This window comes from Patagioenas fasciata, chromosome 5 (genome assembly GCF_037038585.1).
Source record: "Patagioenas fasciata isolate bPatFas1 chromosome 5, bPatFas1.hap1, whole genome shotgun sequence".
NCBI lineage: Eukaryota > Metazoa > Chordata > Aves > Columbiformes > Columbidae > Patagioenas > Patagioenas fasciata.
The window spans coordinates 59,079,382-59,092,250 of NC_092524.1; the positions used below are offsets into that span (position 1 = coordinate 59,079,382).

At 39.9% G+C, this 12,869-nt stretch overlaps 1 long non-coding RNA gene across 3 annotated transcripts in view; it reads right to left on the reverse strand.

Moving 5' to 3' along the window:
- The window catches only part of LOC139828137 (uncharacterized), a 211,917-nt gene that overhangs the window by 134,855 nt on the left and 64,193 nt on the right, over nt 1-12,869 (reverse strand). The window contains exons 3-5 of one of the 3 annotated variants that reach the window (XR_011739443.1): nt 9,550-9,576; nt 2,070-2,183; nt 1,027-1,085 (exon numbers count right to left, since the gene is read on the reverse strand). The exons of the other annotated variants lie outside the window; for them this stretch is intronic. This is a non-coding gene — a long non-coding RNA (uncharacterized lncRNA). Of the gene's footprint in view, nt 1-1,026; nt 1,086-2,069; nt 2,184-9,549; nt 9,577-12,869 lie in introns of those variants that run through there. 3 annotated transcript variants of the gene reach the window in all.

Consider the following 12,869-nt stretch of genomic DNA (forward strand, 5'->3'; position numbering starts at 1 on the left):
TGGCAGAGAGTTTAGCTGGTGATCTTCCAACAAGGCTTATTTTATTCCTGATCTTCACACTAGATGATAAAATCTGATTATTTAACACTTTTTATGTAACTTACCTTCATTAGTTAAATTGATGCTGATGATATCCCATAGATTTGCAGGGGGATTGCACCTACTTATACACGACCCTGGAAGCCTTTTTAATGGGATGTCATGGAGTATACTTTGGCAGGCCACTGAAAACAAGTTTATTTTACTTGCAAGATCACATAGTCAGCTCAGCAGTGCTGAAATGTGGCAATGAATTCCTCTCATCGCGTAGAGATGATGATCAGCAATACTACCAATAGATAGGAAAAACTAACCAAGTCGTCCTAGTCAGTGGATCTTCCTTGGGTTTAAGACTGACACATACATAGCAATTTGCCTCTGTTCTACAGCAGCTGCAAACTATTAACTATGACAATGAAGTTGATTTTTAAACCAACAAATATGACGACTATTATGAAAGTTTTACCATTGTCACATGGTGTGCAGTATTTAAATTCATCCCTTGCTGTGTGGCTGAACTTTTATTGAATTTTTTTTTAATTAAAAGAAGGTCATGCGAGGACAGAAAACCTCTTTGTCAATCAGACTATGCAGTGAACAAAACTCTTCCAGAACTCTCATAAAAGCCAAGACCAGCATACTGTACTTAAAGCACAGTGTTGCAGAGATGCTACAACTGTATTTGACAGTTAAAAAGATACTCCCCCTCACTCCCCATTGCTTCTTTCCACCTCCAAAATGCCATCATCTTTGCTGGGTTCCCAGAAAATCTAGCACTGAATGATCCATTTGCCAACTGAGGGAGTTTTCAATATAAGAAACCTTCAAAATTGTACCTGTGGCCCAGAGCACATATCTTTGCCGTAATGCACTGACAGAAACAAACCATACAAAAACCAGCCACCAATCCAAGAGCTACACACTGAAGAAAAATGAAGGATTTTAGCTGCTTCTAACAGCATGGGGATGCATGTGGGGAATACTTACAGTGTGATATCACACGACGTATCTCTCATCATGCACAATTAAATTGTGGGCAAATTATTCTGTAAAAATCAAGATGTAACCTTTAGATAATGTTCATTTTTTCTCCTACAGGTCTAGTGACACAGGATGACCGATTTTTGAATGCTAGAATCCCTTATAAATACTCAGCTGAAGATCTGATTCCTCCTGGTTTCTATTTCCATTCGTCTTCTTTCTCACCTCATCATATGAGCTACCCTTCAAAAGAACTGTGCAGAAACCCACAAGAGGGCAGAGAAGGGGGTGAGCCTCACTGTTTTACATAACAAAATCATATGCATCAAAACACACACACACACACAACTTCCCAAATGTCTGAGGTTAGTTATCCTTCATGTCCTGACAAGTTACACCCACCTTTCCCAGAGGAACTAACTCGCTCCATAACAAGTACCAGACTTCTGTTTAAACAGCCAATAAAGTAGGACCACCTACTACCCAATCCTGCAAACACTTACTGGTAGACAATCCTGCATGCCTACCACTATGCACAGTCTTGGAGTTTCAGCTGGTCTGCCCATGTTACTAAGTGCCATATCTCCAGAAAATGTTCCCAGAGTTATGCTCTACTGCTAGGTTAAAATCAGGCCAATTCTGCAACCCCTGTTTACAGTCAGCCTCCAGCACTGACTTATGATGGAATAACTCATAAGAATTGAAACGCAAGTTTGGATTTCAGGATAAGGCCCCCAGTCAACATGTGGGAGCATTTATGGTTCTGTGAGACCTACGTTAAAAAATAACTTAAAACCAGACAGTGTTTCCCTATGAGCGGCCTGTTTTCCCATGTTCCAGTTTGCTCTTTCAAAAACACTAGTAGGCTGAGATATCGGTCACTATGTGAAAATGACAACATTCAATTAAAACAATAGCAATTTTCAAGTGACGCTTTTTTATTTCAATAGATGTATGACATTCCTAGACATTCTATTAATTAGCGGGCCCCAGGCAACACATTTGGTAAAACAGAACAATCTGGGCTTTGAATTTTATCCAGGCCTTACCCAAGATCACACAGAGGTAGCCAGGCTGCTGATAGATCCCCCACACAGAGCGCACACCCCCAGCAAGCAGTTGTGCTAAGAACTCCATGTAAACCACTTTGAAGAATTCTCAGACTGTAGAGAAAGAGAGAATGATTTATTAATTAATAAAAAAACTGCTTGTGTTGGACTGGGCAGGCGGAATCTCTTAAATGGACTTTACTAGTCAGCCTCAAATTTGTTTCTGCATCCTTTTTTCCATTTACCTGTATCAATTTCACCTTAAAAGCCATCCTGGTTGAAAAACATACCCTGAATGTTTCCTATATTTCAGGACCAGGAACTCAAATAAGCCCATTACTTTCAAAGTGAGGAGGCTATTAATATCCTGATGAGCATCTGAAATTAGCAGCATCTTATGTTCTACACCTACATGATGGTTATCTAGGAAACTGGCATCCATGTTAAATCTTTTCTGGGCAGCTATAGTTACATCTCTGGATGAAAACCACCATCTCAACAGAAGTTGTTGTAAGATGCCAGCTGAAACACTCAAGCTTTTGATGCTCCCACCTGCATTAATAATCTCTGGTTTCATTGGATAAAGATCTGTGAGTTCCTTCACATTTAGGAACTTATTAAGGTAACCAAAATTTAGGAGTCTTTCTTACTTGTATTATTCATTTCATGTGTAAACAATAATGGTCCTCTTACATTAAGGATAATTAGGGCCTTAGATGGGCTTTCAAAGACATTTCCACATTTTTCAGTGATGTAGCTCTAAGTAAAACAAAATCCAAAGGGAAAAGGGGAGGAGTATTCAATCCTGAAAGCAGCCAGACTGTCTGGAGGAGATATATTTTGAAGATTTTATTGGTGGCCCTCAGAGAAAGGCAGCTATGACCTAAGCTTGAAGGCTAGCAAGGACTATGTGGGTTTGTGTGGGAGGGGGTTAAATCTAATTTGTAAATGCTGAGTTATTAGCCCTGACATTTGAGAATAGACACTGCATTGTGTCAATGATGAGAGCAACCCTAGTTTTCTTGTTAATGGCAGTGATTCATTCTTTCCCACTCCACTATTGTTCCCATTTACCTGGCAAAGAGAATTACTTCTTATGTGTTCCCAGTTAGTGATTTCTGGAGAGACTGTTCTGGAGAGAATGAAGAGCAAAAGCACAGGAGAAGAAATGCACCTAACAGGCAGACTTCTGGGAACATCACTAGTGGATCTCTGAAAGGGTTGGTTATTACCAAGTGGCCTTTTCCCCGTCCTCTACTTGCCTTTGCACCTGAGAAAACCCTGGCTCTCTTCTGCTTTGTTCAGGCTTTCAATCTCCCTTTCTATTCAGGATTATTCCCTTGAACTCATGCTTTCAAAAATATTTAAAATATCCTAAGATTGGATTTGGAAGCTTTAAATTACTTCAAACCTATGTGTAGCCATACATTTGGTAACATAGAGCAACCAGCCCTGGATTTTCCACTACAGCCTTACCCAACTGCACAAAAGCAGCTATGCAGTCAACTGGCCTCTTATGCCACACAAGACCACCCACAAGCTGCACAAGGGGTCTCACCCAGTTACCCTCACAGAAGCCCACATATTAAGCATTTTTAAAAATTTGTCTTAAAAACATGGAATATCAGGACAATGACCAGGATTAAATCAATACTCAAGCCTCCACATAGAGCTGTCTCTCCAACAGGCTGTTTTATAACATGTCTGGCTACTGCACTCAGACTCTGCTTGTCACTTGGCGAAGTACAAACCCCACACTTCTCAGGCTGCCTTCCCTCCTCCCCAGCAGACTTGGGCACTGGAAGACAAGCTGATTCCTTGCAAATGTGAAGTGGCAGAGCTGCATTGACGTCAGTGATGATACTTGTCTTTCTTACAACTACCAATCTGGCCCTCCCATTTTTACAAATGCCCCTGAGGGGACAACATGAAACAGAAAGCTTGGAAAAGTACAGAACTAGGACTTGAGAACAGCCCATGGCACAGATTAGGGGACAGCAGCCATAAACAGTGTGAATCCAGATGTGAAATCCTCCAAGTCTGGGCCTATTCAAACCCTATCTCATATGTGAAGCAAACAAGCTCAATTAACTATTGGGTCAACCTTGCCCGTAAGACACAGCTTTCTGTGCATAACTCCACCCAAAGTTCTTTGGGAGCTATTTACTTTGGGGCGCGCAAACAGCTATATATCTGTCAAAAGGCTGAAGCACAGGCTACCCTTCGTGTGGCCAGCCAGGGCCACTGCAGCGGGCAGGGCAGGCAAGCCGACAGACACATTGGGACTTGCTCTGTGCAAACAGTTCTTTTGCCCAGTGAGCATGGAAACCACAGCTGCAACTTTGCCAGTGAGGCAGAAGGTGTCATGTCCAGAGAGAGCAGAGGGCATTCAGCTGACCTCAAACAAACAAAGCTTAAGTGGAATGTGGTATCCTCAATTCCATCTTGGGTTTCAAGTGACTAAGTGAAGAGATGCATGAAATTCATATTGGGTCCCCAAGCTATTACAAGCCTACTGCACAGAGCGACATCTCCCTCTGAGCTACCACAGCCAGCCATAAAGGTAGCTGGGCTTTGGCCATGCCGAATTCCCACAGATTTCAATGGGAATTTCAGTGTTCCAGTCTTGACTCCAAGAATGCAGTGCTGGACCCAGAGCTCTGACGGTTGGAGCCGTATTCAATATCGGTGTCTGGCAACACCCATTTGTAAAACAGTGACTCATTCACAGGCGCAACTTTAGAGGGACAGACAGGATGACTTTAATCATACATTTCCATTTCATTAACAAAGCTCAGTAAAAACAGATGAGCATCCTGGAAGATAATAGTTGATATTAATCTAATGACTGCAGTGATCCACTGCCACAGTTAGGAAGTTTTACATCCTACAGAATGCATTGTTTTAATTTGCTTCAAGAACGTAGCAACTAATAGACTCCTGATGCAAAGGACAAAATAATTGTTAAATGCCTATGAATTTTATTTAGAAACAGGTTTTCTTCTGAAAATCAGAGGCATGGAAATGAATCACAGAAAGCAACTTGAAAGAGAATATCTTCAAAAGCACCTAAGGAATTTAGGAGTCTGGGACATCAGATAAATAAGCTGTCATTAGCACTTTTCATTAATTGTAAACAAGGAAGCAAGTGGTTTCTGTAATGGACTGTATAGGGAGCGACATTTAATTCAGGTAGATATTACAGCAAGGTGCTCATTTGTCATGGCTACACTGAGCAGTTGGGCTTCAATTCAAACAGTCCAGTTTTTTTTTAAAAGAATAGGAAGTTTGGGCACCATTTTTCCAGATCATCATGCCTGGCTAACCATTCTAACATACTCAGTACCTTCCCATGGCAGATTTGCAAGCAGATACAATTCCCACTGCAAGTGCTCCAAGATGCCCAGATAGAAGCTACCTCTGATCCTAAAGTCATGTATTAATAATTGCAGCCCTGTAATGCTGATTCCAAGCTAATATATTCTGCTTCCCAGCAGGACTTATTAGTTCAGGCTCAGCCACATGCTAATGATGGCTACACAGCTTCCCATTCACAGCCAGCTTTCAACCAGCCAGCTTGGAGCTGGGACAGAGTGAGTTCATATCTGCCTGCCAAACCGGAGTAGACCTACCTTCAGTGACTCAAGCAGTTAGGAGCAGAAATGCAGGATGAATCTTGTGTAATATTCTCACAGTTCAGTAAAGGCTGGCCTTCCTCACTAATTTGAAGAGCCTGTCAGAGCATAGTAGTTTCCTTTGCTTTCTGGATTGATAGGATTATTGCGTACTTTGTGTACCAAAACTCCTCCTTTGTTGACAGTTTCCCAGCTTCACACTGGGCCTTGCTCCTCTAAGAAAGCTGAGTACCCTCCTGCTCAGAGGCCCATGTTCCTTCAGGATTCACCTCCTCATGAAAATATGAAACATTTGCTATACCAAACTCCTTTTACTGATGTAATTTCCCAGACTCTGTAAGGCGACAGGTCCCCAGGGAAAACCAGTATGTCACAAAGTATCACTGAATGGATGAGACACATAGATGTAAACTCAGCATTGCAATTTGAATGCCCCTTGGTTAGGGTCATGGCAATCAGCCAACCCATGAGATTTCCTACAGCTGCATCAGTTTTAGACGTGAGATAAACATCAGATGCTTTGATAGAACTAAATTTTCTACAATGTACACAAATCCTATTGCTCTACCTTTCTAGAGTAAAAAGCAGAAGTGAGAACTAAAAACTGGCTTGCTTCTGTTCACTTTCACCTCCGGCTCCAGCCTCCTGTGCAGTTCCACCATCTTAGCTAATTTTCTAAACCTTAGGCTGTTTTCCATCCATAATTTTTTATAGCAAAACAGCAAATAGGATGTTTGTCTGCCATCTCCATTCAGTGGATACCTAGGCTAATGCACTAAATTAAGTGAAAACTATCTGCTTGAAGATCTGCAGCACTTCTGATCTCAGTTTGCATCAGGAGTTAAGTGTAACACAAAGAAACTTCATACAAGCCAAGAGAGCTTCCCCTACCCTTCCAAACAGGTTTTCTGCTTTCTTATCTGTTTTATCTTCCACTGTCCACACACATCCAGGAAAAAATTTCCCCCCGTCACAGCAGAACTTCATCATGGTTACAGTATATGATCTAAAACAAACAAAAAAACCCTTGTTCAACATTTAAACACAATTCATCTAAATTTTCTGTTTGATGACCCCAATAGATCATTCATTTAAAAATAATCTTAATAATCAAACATTGGTTTTTTCAATAGTATATTTGTCCAGATTCATTATTGTCCACACTAGTATTTGTAGTTCATTTATTATTGATATTTTAAAATCATAGCTTATACAACATTTCTAGCTAGGCAACACCAACCTGTCAACACTTTCTTCTCATGACTGCAGCCTCCACACATATTCCAACTTTTGCATAACCTTGTCCACTAAGTCTCTAATATTCACTTAAACTTTAGTTTACAATTTCCAATCTGCTTTAGACAGAGCCTGTAGTGGCCCATCCAATTCAGTAAGATCCTTCTGGGCTTTGGAACCAGCAATGATATTAAGGCATTGTATTTCTGTGCCTTCCTTAATGTGTTTTCTTGTGTATGTCTTGATTTCAGTCAGTTTCTGATAATACTTTCCCACCAACCTGGGCAGCAAGGTAGTTTCAGGTCTTGTTGCAGCAGTATAAAAATGTCACTCATTCAGCCTTGCACGGTGACAATATACTAAGAGGTGGGAAAATCTAGGTGTGCAGACTCTTCACATACATTTTATATGTACCTATTCTTCATATTTTTTGAGGAAGCCATCTAGGATCCCTAATCAAAAAATGTGAAAGAAATGTAAAAACAAAACACTCAAAACTCTTAATATCCTACAAATATATGCTTACTGATTGGGGAAAATAGCAATACTGCCTCCTTCCTTCACTGTCCTATTTAGTTCTCTCCTTTCTCCTGCCTCAGTCAATACTAAAAGACGTATGATGATCAAAGCGTGGAGTCTCTGACACTCTCATCTGTGGTCCAGGTGCAATACAGACTGATATCCTGCATGTGAGCATGTCTTCCCCTGTTGCACAGTCTGAGAAACCATCTAGCCTATTACTACCTTGCCAAAGAAACTTTCTTTACTCAGCGCCTGTCTTAATAACCATGATGTCACTCAGCATCTGTAATCATGGTTTGTTGTATGTAGCACATTGGTTATGTGCAGCACTATAAGGTAACATACACTGCCTCACTTATTTTCATAAGCTGAACCTAATTAATGACATTTCATATGCCAGGGATAAGAGGACAGCTGGAAATCATCAAGAGAAAATGGGAGCAGTACATGAGCTGTTTCTTCAGTCAGCTGTTTCACTGCCCAAGGCACACACACGCACACTCACAGCTTCCTCTCTTGGGTCCAGTCCTACTCTAGCTCTAATATCCTACTGGCACTTGAAACATTCCTCTTTTATCAAAACTTGATACTTAAGCCTTCTGGGGTCATATACAATCAAGATAAAATAGCAATTAATACAACAGAATTGCCTTAGACTATACTCCAAAATCTCTTTCAACTCACAAATAAAAGTCCGTGCACTGAAGCCACAAGTCTTAGCCTACATACTCCATCAATAGACATATCTTTGTCAGATCTGCTGGAGGCAAAACACAGGGTTTGTCCTAACCATGAGGAACAGAAGCAAAGAACTGAGGTTCACTGCAAATGCCATATTGCTGGTCTTCAACTTCTGTGATTGTACTCAGGCCTGGGAACAGTTATCCAGAATGCTTCTGCTGACCTCAGTTTCTGGGATAGTTCTCCCTTGCTTAACCCTGAACCTTTCACATTCACATGAAGATAAGCACCCAAAGTTCTACATGCTAAGACTTATGCAAACACATTTTGTGCCAGAGGGCATAGGCCAATAACCTGCAAGGATCCACACCCACACAGAATTGCACAATGGACCACACATATTTTGGAGTATGCCATTTGCCTATCACTAAGAATTATCAAGCACCAGTCATTTCCAGAAACAGTTTGCTGGTCCCAGTGGATCAGTTACACTGCATTTATTTTTGCTCTAAGCAATACCTTCTATGCCAGTCATTCATACCACTTTGGGAGCTCACCCAGATCCTTCCCTCACCCTTTTCCAGGTCCTCAAGCTCAATAAAATTTAATTCACCAAATGTAATTCCTCTGGCTCTTCTCTGAAATCCTAATTTCAACTTTATCCTGACAAGCTGCCAGAGGCATAGAGAGCCTACTCCACAGGGATCCCAAATTCCACAGTCCACTGCAGCCCAACACTACATGACAGCAAATCTTTCAAAAGAAAGAAAAGGCTCCATAAAACCTCATCAGAGCCCTAATACTTCAAAATGCCAATTTATACATCAGTTGTATCATGTTCAAGCCTGGACACTGAGCTAATACACAGACCTCTTCTGAGTCAATGCTTTTCAAAGGCAGAGCACGAGTTACCTCGTAGGTGCCTTGGGTCTCAGCTCTGATCCACTGTGTGGCACATGGATTGAGCCCAGGAAGACGAGTACTCCAGGCAAGAGCAACAGAACTTTCCTCCTAGTTTCACCACTTGCACAGTAAGCAATACACCATTTAGCTGATTCCTAAGCGATTCTTGCAGAAGAGATACGAAGAACAGAAGTGAATTTCCAGGAAGTAGCTCCTGAACTCATCCAGAATATTAAATTACAAGATATTTTATAGATTTTTCAGCTGCCATTGGAAGAGCCCAACTAACAATCCGATTAATCTCAAAACAATAACAGCCCTTAATCTAACATATATCAGCAAATTCCTGTTTCTCCCTTTTCTAACAAAAATAACAACACTGTAGTTGCCAGTGGATTAATAAGATCCTATTTCTGCTCTGGAGACTGAATCGAACCTTTGTTCTTCACAGCAAAGATTAAGAAGGTTGCTATTTTGGTAATGAGATGTGGAGAGGTACTTACTTTGCAGCTGAGATCCAGGCTGGATGCCTGAGAAAGGAATAAACACTGTTACCTCAGATGAACTTTATTCTTATAATCAGTACATCAAACTCTGTTTGTGTGATGTCTATCATTAACAATGAAGAGAGACTATTCATAAATAATTACAATTTGATAGTGTTTAATCTCATTTACAAAATATGCCCTATGTTGTAGATAAAGTCATAAATGTAGATTTTAAGATAGCAACACACATACACATAAGAAATTTTAAAAAATAAAAAAAAAAAAAAAAACAACAAACAAAAAACCCTCCATACTTTCTAGGTAGTTTATTGGTCAGTTCCTTCTTTTATTTCACACTAAGTCTAATTTTTTTTCTCGGTATCTCACCTCTTTTAACAGCACATCATGGAGAAAAACTGTCATAAAGTGGCACAAAAAGAAAAAAGTGTCAGAAAAACAGCACATGGACAGGGACAAATGAGAGAACACTCTGAAAAGATCAAATCATAGGACACAGATCCAAGTGCTGAGGCACCAACTCAGTGCCCAAGATGATTGAGAAAACTGTTTGTGAGGCTGGAAAAGGAAGCAGTGACCTGTGAAAATGAAAGCGACTTCATGAAAACATTAGTCATATTAAAAATATGTTGTTTATAGTTATCATAACAACATTTTTATTAAACAAACATGTTTGGTGTATAAAGTTGTTGCAAGTAAAACATTTCCAAAGGACTAGGGTAGGTAAGGTAGTGTGGTTAGAACCTGGCACCAGTTTATAATTACATAGGGATCAACTTTTTGCACTTAGAAATGGAAATGTTTGGGGCTCACATCAGAGGAGGTCCAAATTTCTAGATGAAAAGTATTATTGTATCAAAATCTAGGAGCATCTTCAGATAGAGCAAATACAAACAGAATTTCAGGCAAACAGAGCCTCAGTATTTCACTTGCATCCTGCCTATTGGCTGTTTACATGACAAAGTACTTTGAAAATATTAAAAAATTAAACTATTTACTAACTCTCATCTCCAGTGTATTTGTAACATATTTTTTAAAGACCCACCATGATGAAAAGCAACCCCAGAAATGAGCAGGATGTCAGAAAGGCATTAGTCCACTGGTCATTGCTTATATCCTCTGGGAATGCTGGTTTACATGTGATGAAACTCTCTTATCTCTGCTTCTATAATTAATAGTAAGAAAAGAACAATAAAAATCCACAGGGGTTCAGATATCTCTGGTAGTACAGGTGCCAGATTTCCTAGGGAAACAAATCTTATGAAGCTTTGCCTGCATGAGTGGTCACATGCATTTTGTCCCTTCAATAATTTTTGGACACAATCACCAATTCCAACCATATCTGATAAAAGCAGACACCTCAAACATCATTAAATTCCAAACACAAGGCTGATAAAAGCAGACAACTTGTGATGGTTTGACTGAAATTGAGTTAATTTTCCAGGCAGTTAAAAGCTTTCCTTCTTCTTAGTTAGCACAGTCTTTTGTTTTGGATTTAGTAAATGATCAGATAAAATTGCTTCTCCCTGGGATAGAGCTAATGCTTCTCTTTCAGCAGCTAGCTGTGTTTTTGAATCAATATGAAAGGAATGTAAGAACTTACTGATATCTTGGAGGTTGTTAGGGAAACTGAAGTCTTTCTACCTGCAGGTACAAACTGGTAGGAGGGGGCCATAGGCAGGACAGTACTTAGACTGTCATCTACACTGATCAACAAAATATTTCGTACCATTAGCATCATGCTCCATACAGTCACCTTTTCTGGTTTATGTGATTGGTTTCGGTTCAACTCCATTCTGGTTCAGTTCCATTCAGGAACTCCATTAATTTGGTTAGTTTCATTAGTTAGGCCTTTCGCTGTTCTGCCATTTTGCAGTTGGCCTTTGGGCCCTTCTGCCTTTTGCCCTCACTGGGATCGGCTGTTTGGGACCACAGTGCTCCCCTATCTAGGCCTGATTGGAGTCTCCTGAAGAATTGCACAGAGTATCACATTATTATTATTATTATTATTATTATTATTGTTGTTGTTGTTGTTGTTGTTGTTGTTGTTGTTGTTGTTGTTGTTGTTGTTGTTGTTTTTGTTGTTGTTGTTGTTGTTGTTGTTTTGTTATTGTTGTTATTATTATTATTATTATTATTATGTTGCATTATTAAACTGGTTTTATTTCAAACCACAAGATTCTCTCTTCCAGTTTGATTTTCTCCCTGACTTGGAGGGTAGGGAAGGAGGGAGGGAGCAAGCAGCTATCGTGGTTTTCATCGCTAGCTGGGATTAAACCATGATACACCTCAAAAAAAATTAAATTCCTAAAACAATGTAGGAAAACAGTTGTATGGGTGAGTAGGATGGCCTTAATAGTGCTGCCAATAAATGAAAGACTTCGATGTGAATGTAGCCTACCAGGCTTGGGAGAACCCACTAGTACTGAGCTGTCAGGAATTTCCTAGCCACTGGAAAAGCTCCATTTGGAGCTTGTGCCTTATTAGAAAAACAGAGAATCCAGTGCCATAGGAAACAAGACTTTATTCATTCCGAGCTCAGGGAATGACAGTTTTTCAAAGTGAACAACAATAGAAAAGAAATTGTGCTCACAAGTTTATATGTTCAGGTAACACTTAAATCAAACATTGAAGGACTTGGGCTCAACCAGGAAGTGACAAAGCAATATCTGTTGGCCCATAATATGCAGGAGGTCAGAATGTACAAATAAACAGTCCCCACTCTTTGAGTCTACAGAACATGTTGATTTCCTTTTAAACCCCCCAGCAGGTTAACTAAACAAAACATCTATTTACAGCAGAAAAAGGGATTGAATTTTCAAGGACTGCCATCTGAGTATCAGTGGGAAGTTATAACAGGAAGATCTACTCACTGAAGATTTCCACAATTATTCTCTCCAGAACCATCAGGATTGAGGATAATCGCAGATTATAAAATAACTCCCTCTTTGAGTACTTTAAGAATTTTCAGCATGGATTTATTTTCATATCATAGTAGAAACACTTCATTACTCAAGTGATACCTTTCACTAATAAGTCTTAAAGCCCCTGACACTGGGGCTTGATTCACCTTGGTGCAACTCCGACACATCTCAGAGACAGATATGCTTACAGAAAGAAAAAAAAAAAAAAAAAAAAAGAGAAAAATAAGTGAATCCCAAACATTTAGGTACTCAGCACTCAGCCACCTAATGGAAATCTGGATGCAGCAGTTTCACTATACATATATATATATATATATGCATGAATTTTGGCTGTCATTTTTACCGTGAAGAACTCAGACGGAAAAAAGTACCTTCCATGCATTAGCTGAGCTC